The sequence below is a fragment of the Cygnus olor genome, chromosome 2, assembly GCF_009769625.2.
Source record: "Cygnus olor isolate bCygOlo1 chromosome 2, bCygOlo1.pri.v2, whole genome shotgun sequence".
Classification (NCBI taxonomy): Eukaryota; Metazoa; Chordata; class Aves; order Anseriformes; family Anatidae; genus Cygnus; species Cygnus olor.
The window spans coordinates 93,621,456-93,636,991 of NC_049170.1; the positions used below are offsets into that span (position 1 = coordinate 93,621,456).

The 15,536-nt window shown below is 33.8% G+C and overlaps 1 long non-coding RNA gene across 4 annotated transcripts in view; it reads right to left on the reverse strand.

The window, feature by feature from the left end:
- LOC121065940 overlaps positions 1-15,536 on the reverse strand; it is a 101,180-nt gene that overhangs the window by 43,932 nt on the left and 41,712 nt on the right. For all 4 annotated transcript variants that reach the window (XR_005817420.1, XR_005817418.1, XR_005817413.1 and 1 more), the window contains exon 9: positions 1,998-2,138. This is a non-coding gene — a long non-coding RNA (uncharacterized LOC121065940). The remainder of the gene's footprint in view (positions 1-1,997; positions 2,139-15,536) is intronic.

Here is a 15,536-nt window from a genome sequence, read left to right on the forward strand (position 1 = left end):
ATTATATGTGAAAAAGAGATATATATAAAAGATATTCCACATCTTAAAAAAAAAAAAAAAAAAAAAAAAAGACAACAAGGTCAGGTGTCATTTGATGGCAGGAATTGACTTGAACCTGATTACCCTTAGAGCCACTTATACTTCTGGAAGAGTAAAAGGCTAGGAGACTCATGAGAACCTTAGAGTGTTCAACTCAAAAGAAAATACTCCTGAGAGGCAGAAGGAGGAAACGCATTCCCAAGAATGATGGATAAAGAGATAGAAGATTCCTCAGATAGAAGAAATTCCAAAAAATTTGCTTGTTGAATGAAACCAAACCTGGAAGCAAGAACCTGCCCTGCAAGGTTTGACTCTGGTCAAAAATCTAAGGAAATCAAACAGGAGGCTGGGGGGGGACGAGGGTGGGCAGACAGGAAAAACCTCCAGAAAGAAAAGACAACTTAAAATATCACATAAACCATTCATATATTAACACAGGGAGCAGAACAAGATTTCTTTGCAAACATTTTAATTTGAGTTTTTTCAATTTTTAAAATAAAGTCTGTTGTCATCCTTTTTTGTATACAAGATTGTTTTGGGATTTCATAAGCCTTTTTGGTCACTCTAGAGGAAGAGTCCTGTCATTCCACTGAAAACTTGTAAGAGAGCAAGTGTATATTATTGTGTATTCAGATGACTGTACGTGCTGGTGGACCACTGCTACTACTCCACAATCAGCTGACTGAACACAAAGTGAAAAGTATTCTCCTCTTAACTGAAGGAAACAAAATAGAGGTAGAAAAAGGTGTAAGAGAGTTCAAAAGACATAAAGGATCACCTCTCTGAATAATATCATTTGTATCCAGAAAAAAAAAAATAAATATATATATATATATATACTTAAAGCTATCTCTTGGAGACTTTTCACAGTTGTGAAGAAAGGGAAGGGGGAGTGTAAGAAAAAATCAGAGACTGCTGGAGAGTTTAAAAGGAAACAGACCATCCATAGGAGACCACAACTGTTAGATTTAAAAGAACCCTGTAATTATCAATGTTTTCTGTGGAAGACACAAAAAAAAAAAAAAAAAAAAAAAAAAAAAAGTTATCTTTTTAAAACTAAAAAGAGTGAAAATAGAAACAAAGGTGGAGCTGAAGACATTTGCAGACTTTCCCGTGTTAAGACATGCTTCTTCAGATAACTATATGAGTGTTCATTCTCTGTAACACCCAGCATTTGTTTGTTCACACTGACCTAATTTTCAGAAGGCTTTAGGTTTTCATGTGTATAAGCAATTTATCATGAATACGTGAGTGGAGTTTGCCACACATGTACAGAATACAGTTGTTAAGGGAAAAAGAAAAAAAAAAAAACTTGTTCATAGAATAAGCATCTTTAAAAACTGGTCTTTCTTCTGTTTGCATAAAAATATATTATTAAACCATAAAAACTTTATTGCACACAGTTCCCTGTAAGTCAGACCCAAACTATTTAAATATTAATCTGTGCTAATACTTTTATATGCAAAATAAGTAAGCATGTTTTTATTTCATTTTAGACAGCCAACCCTTCTTTCTTGTCCATATTTACATTTTTCTCTTGCATTAAGTGCATATAGTTTAACACACTTAGACAATGATTTTTCATCTGAGGAATCAAACACTACATCAAAGCATATGTAATATTTTCAGCGTATATTTAATAACAACATTTTGCAGGTGCATAAGAAGTAATAATTGTTCATCAAACAAAATAAAATGAAACTTGAAAAAATGTGGAGCAGCTTTAATAAAGTATTTGAGCAGCAAAGAAAAATATTAAATTTGTAATCAACACATACAAACAAATCATTCACTAAATTTCCTAATTTGTTGCTAAGCAAGATAATTATCCATATTAAATATTATTAAAAAACTTTTTTTTTCCTTTGAAGTTAACATATTAGTATTAATATAACTATCATACATGAGAAATAGGAAAAACAAAAATAATAAAAGCATGCAAAATATGAAGTACTTACTCTCAGATGTTTGGACTTTGTGTTGAAGACTGGGCATATCAGGGCATATCAGGATCATAGAGTCGTAGAATCATAGAATGGCTTGAGTTGAAAGGGGCATCATAGATCATCTATTTCCAATACTCCTGCCATAGGATGCTGCTGTTTACAACAAAACAACATAAATACAGAGAAAGAAAATCTCACTTCCTACTGCAACACACTGAATGAATCTCAAAGATATAAATTTTGGAGTGAGCACATGAGAAAATTAAATTCCTGTCACTTCTTTAGAGCCAAAATTTATCTCTCTGCTATGTTCACTGGATCTACACTGATGTAAAACTGAGGATGACTACACACACGCATAAGTGAAAAAACAAAGCTACCAAACTGAGATCACAGCAAGAGTAAAAAACATAGACTTCTATACTTTTTCTTTATAAAAGTTATATCTGAAATCCATTCAAGCGTTCAAAGGTGAGAATTAACTAATCAAGGTACGGCTTTAAACTAAGTTTGAAGGGGTAAAGGATAAAACCAGGCTTGACAAAGACAAGCTTGGGGGTAGTATGACAATGGTTATGGGACAGTGTCTTAGCAAGATTCATTGGTCAGACATCCTAGTTGACATAGGTGATGGAGAGCCATGTGGCAGCAAGGGTACAAGGGCATTGACAGGTTAGAAATCACAAAAGTGCCCAGGAGTGGTCACGCAGAAATCAGGTATTCTTCCCCAAAAAAATGTGATGGGATTGCTAGCCCAACTGAGGTGCATCTACACCAATGCATACAGTATGGGCAACAAACAGAGGAGCTGGAAGCCATTGTGCAGTAGGAGAACTATGACATAGTTGCCATCACAGAAACAAGGTGGGATGGCTTGTACAACTGGACTACTGAATGGAAGGCTACAAACTCTTCAGAAGGGATAGACTAGGAAGGAGAGGTAGTGGGGTAGCCCTGTATGTTAGAGAGTGCTTTGATTGTCTAGAGCTTAACAATGATGATGACAGCATTGAGTGTTTATGGGTAAGAATCAGGGAAGGCCAATGAGGCAGATGCCATTGTGCGAGTCTGTTATGGACCACCCATCCAGGCTGAAGAGGCAGATAAATATTATGAAGACTAACCATAACTTTGAGATCACACTAAAAGTTATTATTTAAAAAATTTATTTATTCAAATCTTAAGCACAACATAAAATTTCATGTATCATATATATAAATATTTTCATAGGAAATATGATTTTATAACATTCTCCTGACTTCATTTAGACAAAGGGGAACAGGAAAGAAGCATGGAACCTGGAGAAGGTAATGCATGGCATTTTCTCTTAAAAGAATGAAAGAATGTTTTATTATTTTTTTTTTTTCTAGCATTACCTAATGATTCATAATAATCAACATAGGTGTTCATAAGCCCAACTGTAGCCTTATGTAAGTTAGAATTGACCTTAACTCTTGATCATTAAAGACCAACAGAAAACTCATACAAGTTTTAGATATTCATTACAATGACAATTCTGCCTTTGCTTTCGTCTTCACTTCTTCTTACAAGAGTTTAACAGAAATTGGATAAAATGAAGATAATCTTTTCCTAAAGTTGTTGGTGAGGAGGTAAAAAAGGTTAAGGTGTCAGATATCAGATGTGTGTTAAAGGAAATGAATAAGAGAAGAAATAATAAAATTCTTAACACCTAAGGCCCAAGCTTAACTTTACAAACTACATTTCAGGTAGAAAGGGGGAATAACCTGAATTTAAAATACAAAGCAAACAAAATCTTCATGAGTGTTAAAGTCTGTTTAAGACCTTGTAAAAGAAGCTACCCTTTGGACCTTCTCCATTTCTTCCATGTTTCAAACCCCAAAATGACCAGTTGTCTTGACCACATATATTTGTTCCTGTGGATATTATATGTTTCTTTTGTTTGTTTGTTTGTTTTTGTTTGTTTGTTTTTAAAGTATTTCAGCTCAGGAATGAGGAATAATGTTGTCCAAATTTAAAACAAACAAAAATATTGAAAAGAAACAGCATTTCAGATTTGAATTTTCACGCATTTTAATCTGTCAAAGGGCTTTTTCTTTTTTTTTTTTTTTTTTTTTTTTTTTTCAGTTCTCAGTTTTCTATTTGTGAAAAACATTATTGGAAATGTTCAGTTCCTGGAATTTCCATTGGACAGTAAAGCTGTCTTTCAAGCTGTCTCTTAATGACAGTATTGAATACATCCTGCTAAAGTTAAAGTAGCTTTATGTTAAAATATGTCAAGCCTTTGTTGAAGATATCTTGTCTTTTAAATGTTAGGACACAGTATCAATTTTTGTAATCTGTGTATCTCTGCTGAATTCAGTTGAGCAGTACCTATTTATATCCTCTAAGGATATACTATGCTGCTTGAAAGAATAAAAAACCTTTTACTAAAGTTCATTCATTTAAACTTTTCTACAATTACATTAAACTTTCTGATACTTTATTTTAACATAAAGTTGTGATTCATCTATAAAAATGTGAACAATGAATATGACATCTTTTTATGGCAGTGACTTCAAAATGCTTCCTGTAAGAATTTAACTATGCAATTAAGAAATATATATTTTTTGTAACTGCTTTGCAACTTTTATTATTCAAGTGTTTTTTTGACAAGCACTTAAACATAACTAAAATGCATTGATAATTAAGCATTTAAATTAAATTTTAAAATATTGCATTGAATGTTTAGTTTAGCTGAAATTGCTCAGAACAGAGTGTATCATGCTATAGATGCAGAATAAAGATAATTGTCTCATATTCAAAGATTTCTCATGGTCTGGGTTGTGGTTTCAAAATTTAAGTCTTTAGCTGCACTGATGTGAGGACTTCAGAATCTTGGAGAAGTACAACATTTTTCTGGGTTTTGAGGAATATGATAAGTATATGAGAATTTTAAAAACAATATGCTTAGTGGGTGGCTGCATCATGCATAACTTCTAAGGTGCTAACTATAAGTATCTATTTGTAATACATTTGACTCCTAATATCAGAAGAGCTAATAAAATTATATTATTAAAAATTGTATTTACATATTTCTGTAACCTCTACATGATAGTTAAGATATAGTTAAGGCTGAAGACTAACTCCAGTACTCACCTTCTGTGACATTCTGCAAAGTTTACTGTCAGCTCTACATGCTGCAAGGTAATGGAAACAAAACCCAAAACAGTTCCTAAAATTAGATCAGTTTCTAACCACACATAAGTTCAGCTATGATATGTGATAGAGTGAGCCAGCATGTATTTTCCATCTGTAATTATTTCACATCATTTCCATGTCCTTTCTAATGTCTTAAATAGCCATAAGAGATATTCATATTAAGAGGGTGTTTCTTTTAATTTTAGAATTGATACCTCACTGGTATAAACAGGCAGAGACAATTTAATAATATCTGAGAACTCTTTTTTCACCCAGGTCATATGAATGCTCATTAAGACAGCACTGCCTCATTTTCACGTAAATCACCTATGTTATATCAGTGTAGAGCACAAATGCAGATTTGTGCAATCCACATAAGTCACACTTAACCTAGTTGAGCCTGATATGGTAAATTAATAAATATTTTTTACTTGGAATAATCATGGTTGAAATATTATTTTTTTTCACTGTATCTACACTACAGATTTAACTTTCTAGACAGCAAAACCAACTATGATGTCTTTAAATTCATTTAAATATATCTATGTGAAAAATGCAGAAAAGATTTTCATATTTGACCTGAATTGTTCATTTTAAGCACATCTCTGAAAGAAAAGAAGATTGTGAGGAGCCAAATGAATGGAGATATATTACAAAATATTTTAACTGAAATTTTGAAATTTCAATCAAAGTGATCAATTACAAATGGTCATTCTCTTCCCAGTAAAAACACAGCTGTAAAATGCAGAAATGGGAATAGTCATAAGAGAAGGACTGAAAGAGTAGCCAAGCTATTCTTGTAGCATGTAGTAAGTAACAGGAAAGTGATTTGAAGTTAGTTTTGATTTCTATGGTAATCCAATAGGCTGTGCCTGGTATGAATGTCATTTTTAAATATACTGATTGATTCAGGTAAACAGGGGCTGAATTTCAGGTGGTGGGTGGTGGTTCATGCAGAGCAAGGTTGGATTTTATTAATATATTGAGTTTCTCTCAACTACACTTTGATCACTGACTTAAACTGATGTTCTTGGAGTGAAGAAACATATGCTAAAGAAGAACTTGTCATGCAGGACATCTATAATTAAAGAAGATCTTCAATGAAAGCATTTCACAACATCTCCATTAAGCTTGTCATACTGCAAAAAGAACATGAGCTGCTGTGTAAAGAAACGTTAAACAATTGTCAGCTGAAAGCAGATGAGGGTTTTATTGAATACCTGTATTACTAATGCATGAAGAGGTACCCATGCAGAGCACAGCAGATACAATCATTGCTTTTAATCGTTGTACAATTTTTATTACCAATGGAACTGCTAAACAAAAAGACAGGGATAGATTTCCTTTACCGGTAGCCATAGTTTTATTTCAGGAGAAATCAGTGACCTAGGTCAGCGAGTTGTCATTGATCCTTGTACCAGGATCACATCCACATGAAGACACAGGTAGGATTACTGTCTTGAAGACAGCATGGATCAGGACATTCAAATCTCACTAGCTGGGGTCACATAAAGGTGAAAGTACTTATCACTATTTCCAAATCATCCCTCTGCCGTTTGACAAGAAAAAAGTTGACATATATTTATACATTTTTTAATGGAATGTATAACAGCAAAGAAAGAAATGTACATTACTTGATTTTGCTATCTATACTCTAATTAACTAGATTTGTGCTAAAGTCACAGTAATCCTGTCTTGAATAACAGTTCAAATTTCTGGATTACTGGGGAGTGTTTTTTTAAAGTTAGTGTTTGGCATATACTAGAGACACTGCTGGCTACCTTTGATCAAGAGGCTAGTATCAGTTCTGATTTTTTTAAACAAACAAACAAAACAAAAACTAATAATAGCTATTTCCATCCACAATAATAGACATTTTAGTTTGTAAGTTTTATAAGTGTACATGACTCGATCTCTCCAGACATTTTAGTGGACACACTACAAATGAAGTCAAAAGGGGGTAAATTGTTCTTTTAGAAGTCCCTATGTTTAAAATAATGAATAAAAATGCTCTAATAGCAAAATTTATAGGAAAAGTACACACATATTGTTCCCTTCCCAATGGATAATTTTGATTATTCGATCTATACACAATAAAGCTTATTAACTATTTCAGACAATGTCATTTTTCCACCTTTCTCAAAATTGTTACATGACATTCTCAAATGTTTCATCTTCATAGATTTTTAACTACTTTTTTTTTTTTTTTTTTTTTTTTTGAGATGAAGGTCCGCACTATTGCAAATAACACCAAAGCCATTACCTCCATCTATGGGTAACCACAGCCAAAGGAAGAGTCTAATGTCTACTACTCTGAGTACTGCAGAGTCTCATTTTAAAAACATTGTTTTTCAGAACTTTATTTTTTAAATTTAAATTAGACAGATTAGTAAAATCTAATAGTTTATAAAAGTTTATAAAATAACTTTTTAAAGTTATTTTGTGCAGAGGAGTGCAATTTGCAAACTGATTCTTCATATGTTGCCTGGTTACATATTCTTTCATGAAAATATAAAGTTATCATAGCTCTTTGCTTGCAGATACTGTCAAAACAATAACCCTTGGGAGTAAGAAGGGGAAACTGAGTGTTTTGACTCCTTTACAGTTGCACTCCTTTATAGTTGGAAATAAAAGGTCAGAATACAGAGAACAGGCTAACATTGGGATGTATTTATTTGTTCATCCGTTCATTTCTCTGAGACAACAGCAGTGCAAAGGGCAGGAAACATACTGTTATTTGTTACTGTTTTTAAATTCCTTTATGGTTTTCATATTGTCTCTTTTCTCCCTGTCTGCTGTTGTTTCTTTCACATGCTCTCTCAAGAGTCCTCATTTTCAAAGGGAAAACCACCTGTTTTCTGTTTGATATCCTCAAATCTAGTGGTATCAAGAGTGTTTATGCCTCTAATATATTGCTTCTTTTTTGGATACATCTCCTAGTGTGTTCATGGTGTTCTAGATTAATAGAGTGGAATGGTTAACATGGGTAATGGATGATAATTTTCTGGAAAAACAAAATCCAAAACCCTTTCCCTTATTAAAAACTGCAGTGACATGGATTTGATGGATGGACCACTCAGGGGGTAAGGAATTGGCTGGATCATTGCACTTAGAGTTGTAGTCAACAACTCAATGTCCAGGTGGAGACCAGTGATGAGCAGCATTCCTCAGGGTTCGGTATTGTGACCGCACTGTTTAACATCTCTGTCAGCAACATGGACAGTGGGACTGAGTGCACCTTCAGCAAGTTTTCCAATGACACCAAACTGTGGTGAGGTTGACAAGCCAGAGGGAAGGGATGCCATCTAGAGGAACCTTGACAGCTTTGAGAGGTGGGCCTGTGTGAACCTTATGAAGTTCAACAAGATCAAGTGCAACATCCTGTGCCTGTGCTGGGGCAATCCCAAGCACAAATACAGTCTGGGTGGAGAATGGGTTGACAGCAGCTCTGAGGAGAAATACTTGGGTATGTTGGTTGATGAGACGTTCAACATGAGCCAGCAATGTGTACTTGCATCCCAGAAAGCCAACCATATCCTGGGCTGCATAAAAGAAGCATGGCCAGCAGGTCAGGGGAGGTGATTCTGCCTCTCTGCCCTGCTGTCATGGGACCCCACCTAGAGTAAAGTATTCAGCTCTGGGGTCCCCAGTATAAGACAGGCACGCACCTATTAGAGTGAGTCCAGAGGGCCACGAGGATGATCAAAGGGCTGGAGAATCTCCCCTATGAAGAAAGGCTGAGAGAGCTGGGGCTGTTCAGCCTGAAGAAGAGAAGGCTCCAGGGTGACTTCATTGCAGCTTTTCAATACTTAAAGGGGGCTTATAAAAAGCATGGAGAGCAACTTTTTGCTTGGGCAGACAGTGACAGGACAAGGCAGAATGGTTTTAAACTAAAAGAGGGGGAGAGATCTAGATTAGAAGTTAGGAGGAAATTGTTCTCTCAGAGAACTGAGGCCGGAACAGGCTGCCCAGAGAGGCTGTGGATGCCCCATCCCTGGAGGTTTTCAAGACCAGGTTGGATAAGGCCCTGGGCAACCAGATCTAGGGGGTGGCATCCCTGCCTGTGGCAGGGGGGATGTAACTAGATGATCTTTAATGTCCCTTCCAACTCAAGCCATTCTATGATTCTATGAAAAGTAAATGAGAAGGCAAAGAAGGTAATTTTTTTTCTGAAAGTTTTTTGAAAATTAGAACATTGTTCATCAGAACTTAAAAGTTGAAAGATTTTTAGTTTTAAACTGTTTTGTATTTGTACATTAAACATAGCAGAACTAAGGCATCTCTCTTTTTTTCAGGGGATAAAAGTGAAAAAATAATATTTTATTTTAAAATGGAGTATCATATATTTGGGGAAATTATCACGAAAAGTCAATAAAAAGCAAAATCACAGAGATACTAAGTATTTCAGCTTTCCCAGGGAGCAGGAACATGACCACTAGAAATGTGATGTTTTTATTTTGTCGTTTTTTTTGTTTGTTTTTCAAATATTATCAGAAAGAAGCTGTTCAAAAAATGTAGTGGTGGGCATAAACTGAGACAAAGAAACAGAGATAAAACATAAAATTCATTCAAAATATAAGGGCAGCAAAAACAAGAAAGCTTTTTCTTCACTTATGGGGATTTGCAAAACAAGACATGAGTGTTACAAGACTTAAAAGGTGTCCTGAATCAATTCAGAAGTTTACCAATTTGAGCTTAAGCCAAATGACTATCCAATGAAGAGTAACAGATGCACCTGATGACATAGCATTCCAGTTCAAGGACATAGTAGAAAAATCACTCTAGTTCTCCCCAGTGACAGGCTAAACTATTGATTACATTTACAGCTCAAATGCTTTTTTTTTTTTTTTTTTTTTTTTTTTTTTCCTTTTTTCCCCTTTCTAGAATGACAACAGAATTTGAAGTGTATGAAGAGCATGCGGTTTTGGCTTCAATTCAAGGCCAAACAAAGGGCTTTGACTTTCAACAGTCTGCAGAAGCATTTACAAGCTCTGTATTTGTATTTGTGCAAACTTGTTGATCTTTCAAGCTATCAAGCATTTTCAACAGCTGGAGTACATAACAGCACATTTCCTTTCATTTTCTGATGGGAAAGTTTATAGGTATCAAAACTTTTCTGTGAAAAAGTTAACTGATGACTTGAATCCAGGTATAACTTGTCCAAATCATGCATTGATAACCAGAATCACTTATAATTGATCAATTGATCTACTGAAACGAGTTAGAAAAATAAGCCAGTGATTACCTGAAAAACCATGTAAAATTACAAAAAAAAAGAAAAAAAAAAAGGAAACCAAATGAGAAAATAGAAAAAACAGTTCACATTTCTTTCAACTTTTTTTCATTGAATAAAGGGTTTCTTGAGGATATGAAGAGAACACTTTTTTTTTTTTTTTTTCAATTTAGCTTAAAAATTAAAATATATATATATATTTTCAAAAAGATGCAAAGGATGATTAATTTGAAATGGCTTGCTTTAAAATTCTCTGGTGCTTACCCCAACATTAGTATGTCTTTCCTACTTTCAGGTAAGCTTTAAAAGAAAAAATAAATAAATATGACCTATTTAAAATATGACCTATTTATAAATATGATTATTTAAAAATAAATAATATGACCTTCCCTTTTACTTTTAATATTTATTTTTATTTTTATGGTGTAAATGGGTTCTAAAAATACTTAAAGATTGAAAGTGTCTTTTGAAGTCCACAGCTTTTTCTTTCGTTTTTTTTTTTTTTTTTTTTTTTTCTCACTTTTACTAAATGAGGGGAAAATAAGAAGGAATTACTAAAACTAGACTAAGTGCAGGACCTTTCATACCATTCAAAGTAACAAAAACTATTTTTTTTTTAACAGTTTACAATTTTTATGACTGATAAAAAGGTTATGTACTTTTTAAAAAGTGAAAATAACAGTTTCAAATAGTTTTGTCAAACAGTTTCACTAAGAGACCAGAAACAGAATACTGACAGGAGTGTCACTTTGTTGCCCAGGATTGTAGGTGGAGCTTGTATAAAAGGTGTGGGGTGACTGTGTCTATTTCATCATGAAGTAGTGCAACCTGACAGGATCAGGTTGAAGAGCCAGCACCCACATGATGCAAAGATAGTGTGGGGGCATTTCCTTTACATTAGCTCTAGTTTGCTTCCAAGGACTGAACTTCCAACACAGCTAGAGCAGGTATGAGGTGTTCACAGTGAAAATTGTCCTGTTTTGTTTCATTGCAGTTTGTATACTCCAGTTTGTATGCTCTGAGACTTCTGTGTGATGTGAATCAGCACATGTTAACTGGAGAGAACTTGGACAGTTTCCTCAGAAGTGCTTTTCAGATTCAATCTAACAGGCTCATATGGACTCAGCTTCTACCTGAAGATGAGGAACTTAAGTATATTGGGTGATTATCTCCCATCCAGAATATAGAAGTACTGATACTAAAATGATTGCCCTTCTGCACTTCTAGCTAAAGATTAAGCACATTCTCTAGCTTTTCCCTTTTTTCTTCTTAAGGAAGTTGAATTGTAACAGTTTGCCTTCAGAGATGAGTGAATTTGCAGTTAGAGAATTACATGATTCAGAGAACTATGCAAACAGTACCTATCAAAAGGCAAATTAAAAGATGCACTTTAACTTTTTGGATAATTTTTCTTTTTCCCCTCCTGTGATCTCAGTGTGTCAGTATATAATATGACATTTACTTTATTTTTTCTTGCTCCCTAAGATGTTACCATTTGTGCAAATATTTTAATGTCTATCATACTGCAAGTTCTTTCTGCTTCTGTGTACTGCAATGTTGATGAATACCCACAACAAAAGTACTATATATAGCAAAGTTGCAGGCAAAGGAATACAACAAATTAAGAGTCCCCTTAAGATTTGATCCTATATTCAATGAAGTCAAACACAGAGTGAAACCCACAGTTATTTAGGCCACTTAAACTGCCTATACCCAAAATACACCTTCTGATTAGCAGAGAAGTATCATTTTCTGGGGGTTCTTCTATAATGGAAAGAAAGCATGATACATTATGGATAAAACCTGCATATAAAGTTACTGTTTATGACCCTGGAACTAAAGTTATAGTAACCCTGGAAATACAATAGCAAATGGACAAATAGGTCACTTATAAAAAGTTTGTAAGTTATTGAAGACTGCTGCCTTTTTTTTTTTTTTTTTCCCTAAACTGCTGACTAAAATTACATGTGACAAATTATATATATATAGATATAAAATTTATTATTCCTTTCAGAGGGGGAGGACGGGGTGTCAATTTATATTACATCATCAATTCTGTCCTGGTTATTCTTTGCAGTTTTGTTCAGGTTCTGTGAGAGAATGAGCTCATCTGGCTGGCCCAGAATGAATTTATTTAACAAACCAAAATGGATAGCTAATATTAGGATAGAGTGTTTTATTTATGTTCCTGGTTTCTCTCTGAATTATCTCATTTTCTTGTCAAATATCATCATGAAATTTCTTTCCTTATTCTTTTATGGATTTAGAAATCAGAAAAAGAAATTTTTGCAAATGATCCTTCAGGGATATATTTTTTTAAAGTTTAATGTATATAAACTACAAATATATATATATATTTTGACAATGAAAGGAAAGGATTTAAAATTTTTGCACGTGAACTTACTATTAGTCTCTCTTTTTTTTTTTTTTTTTTTTTTTTTTTTTTTTCTTGTAAAAATATCTAACCTAGAATTCAAAAAGAAACCTTAATTTGGTGTTCTGGCTTTTGACTTTGTAACCTCAATACTTTAACATAGATCATCAACTATTTGGGAACTAGAATCATCATTCAATTATCTTCATATGAAATACAGTTATATTTCAGATTTTCTCCATTGTTCATTTTTATCCAAAATAAGGATCAGCTGCTAGAGTGAATCACACATTTATGTTTCTAGTACTCTTGTGAGAAATCTATTTTATACATACATACTTATAATTGTAATGCACAGGTGTTCTCCACTTCTTCCTTCTTCTCTCTCTCTCCTTCTCTCCCCTCCACTGCTTTTTATTTAATATTCCAAGGGCAAAGACAGTGATTAACAACCATCATCTCATCTGAGCTCCCATTTTCAAACACAGCATGTCAAAAAAGCTGTTTTAGCTGAGCTGAGATATATGAAATTCTGGTCCCAGGTGAGACACTCCAGGCCACAGAAAATGAAGTCTGAAAGTGCACAGTATTTCTTAGGTAGACAGTATTTTTTATTTATTTATTTTTTTTGGCCACTGATTTCAATTACCCTTTCAAGCTTACTTATTTTCTGCAAAAACTGCAAAAATGTTCTATAATATTTTCTCCTTATTGGTCCTAACTTCTTCCATCTCCATTCCCACCTTACAAAGCGAGAGCTTAAAAGTCTGAAAAAAAATAAATACAGCCTACCTCTAGTACATACTTTCTATTTCTAATATTGAAGAGCCTTCTTAGGAATCTTAAAATAATATATGTAACTATTGTTTAATGTCATACCTCTATTGGATTCCACAGTTTGTCCTTTGGGAGAATTTGCCGTGTTGTGATGTTTGCGTAGCCATGAGATTCTGGTTTCGGAACTATTGTTTCTATAATACCCACAGTTTATTCCCATGCAGCTGGCATTTCATATTATTTTTCTTAAAAACAATATGGTCTGCCAATGCAAAATAAAGATAACATTTACATAAAGAATGAGTAGAACAACTGATATTTGTCTCTAGAAATGGCCAAAGAATGCATGCAGGTGAGTGCAAAACCACCAGCAATTCACAGTGCTGCCTGAAATTATTTTACATTGAAAAGCCATTCTCTGTCTAAATTTAGAACTAAATGGAAACAGATGAATAGCATTATGGTCTCCAAAGGCTCACCAGTTTCTGTGTTTAGATGTATATATGATTGGCTCCTTCCTTGGAGTGAGCTGATGACTGAGAAGAGTCAGGAGTTCCAGTGAAGTTAGTCAGCTGTGATTGAGATGGATGGGCTTTAATAATATTCTCATCCATGAAGACCACTGATAATGCTAACACTGACTGCAGATTCCAGATAGAGTTCTACATGACCATGAGCCAAAATATATCAAAAATGTTTACACCGTGAGAAACTTTATATATGATGTGAGTTTAGTGATGAATATTTGCTGTTAACATAGAGATGACAATGATCTCCAGTCATTCCTAGTCCCATGAAGCAGCACCAATATCATCAGAATTTACAAAATAGAAGAAAGCACCAAATGGATACTGCCACATAAGAAAAAGCAGTATAATTGTAACCATAGCTGTTAAAGTTACTCTTCATATGCATAATGTTGAGAATTTTTATTTCTTGAAGATTTTAGGCACATGTTTGTTCCTTTATTGTAGGCTTTCTGTTTATTTTGCTTTATTTACTTATTTATTTATTTAGGCTGTGTACAGAGGGGTTTGGAACATAATAGAACACAATAGTCATAGGACAACAGTGGATATTTTTCACGTTTTGGGCGAAGACACAGAAAGAGAAGTGAACAGAGCATGTAGCTCCTTGTTCAAAGTATTCATATATGAATGTGAAATAACAGGAGGGAAGATATATTTTGGCATTTCATTTAATAGTTCAGATTGCACTAATATGACAATATAGTATATTGTCTTTATACAATGCAAGTCTCTAAATGTGCAAGTTCCAATAATTAGAATATCAACACGTGGAAACGTGAATGGATTTCACCCAGCCTCACAGCTCTAAAAACAAAACAAGTTTTTAAGAACTTTTTAAGTTTCATATTATTAAGTTGTTAGCATGATGTATACAAAGTCAGCATGCCTATTGATAAGCCACATAAATTTATCTGTTTCCCAACTGGACCATGAATTTCACATGCACTGATTTATTGGGAAAAGTACATGTTATAATCTGCAAGCTTTTAAATATGTATTGCTTTTGATGTAAGAATTAAATATTCTTCATCAGCTTCACAAGACAAACCTAAAAGTGTGATATAATATTTCACAGTGGTAAGCATTACTCACAGTATAAAGGATTATTTGGAAGTGATCACAGGATTAGGTTTCTGCCATATGTCTGCCTGCCTGACTGTCCAAATGTATACAGTTACCCTGTCCCAACTGTAAATTGGAATATTGTTGTTAAAACACCATTGAAAATTAGATATGTCTGCTAAGATTTTGAGAGTTTTTTTGTTTGCTTGTTTGTTTGTTTGTTTTTTCTCTCTCTCTTAACTAGATCACTATATGTTTGTAATCCGAATTGTGCAGCCTCCACCTATAGTAAGAAAAACAATTTATGGCTTCTGTCTTCGGAAGTCTGTTTTGGCCAAATACGTACTAAGTATGCATAGTTGTTTCTATTCTCCATATAATATAATATGATAGCATTTATTAAGATTAATGTTAAT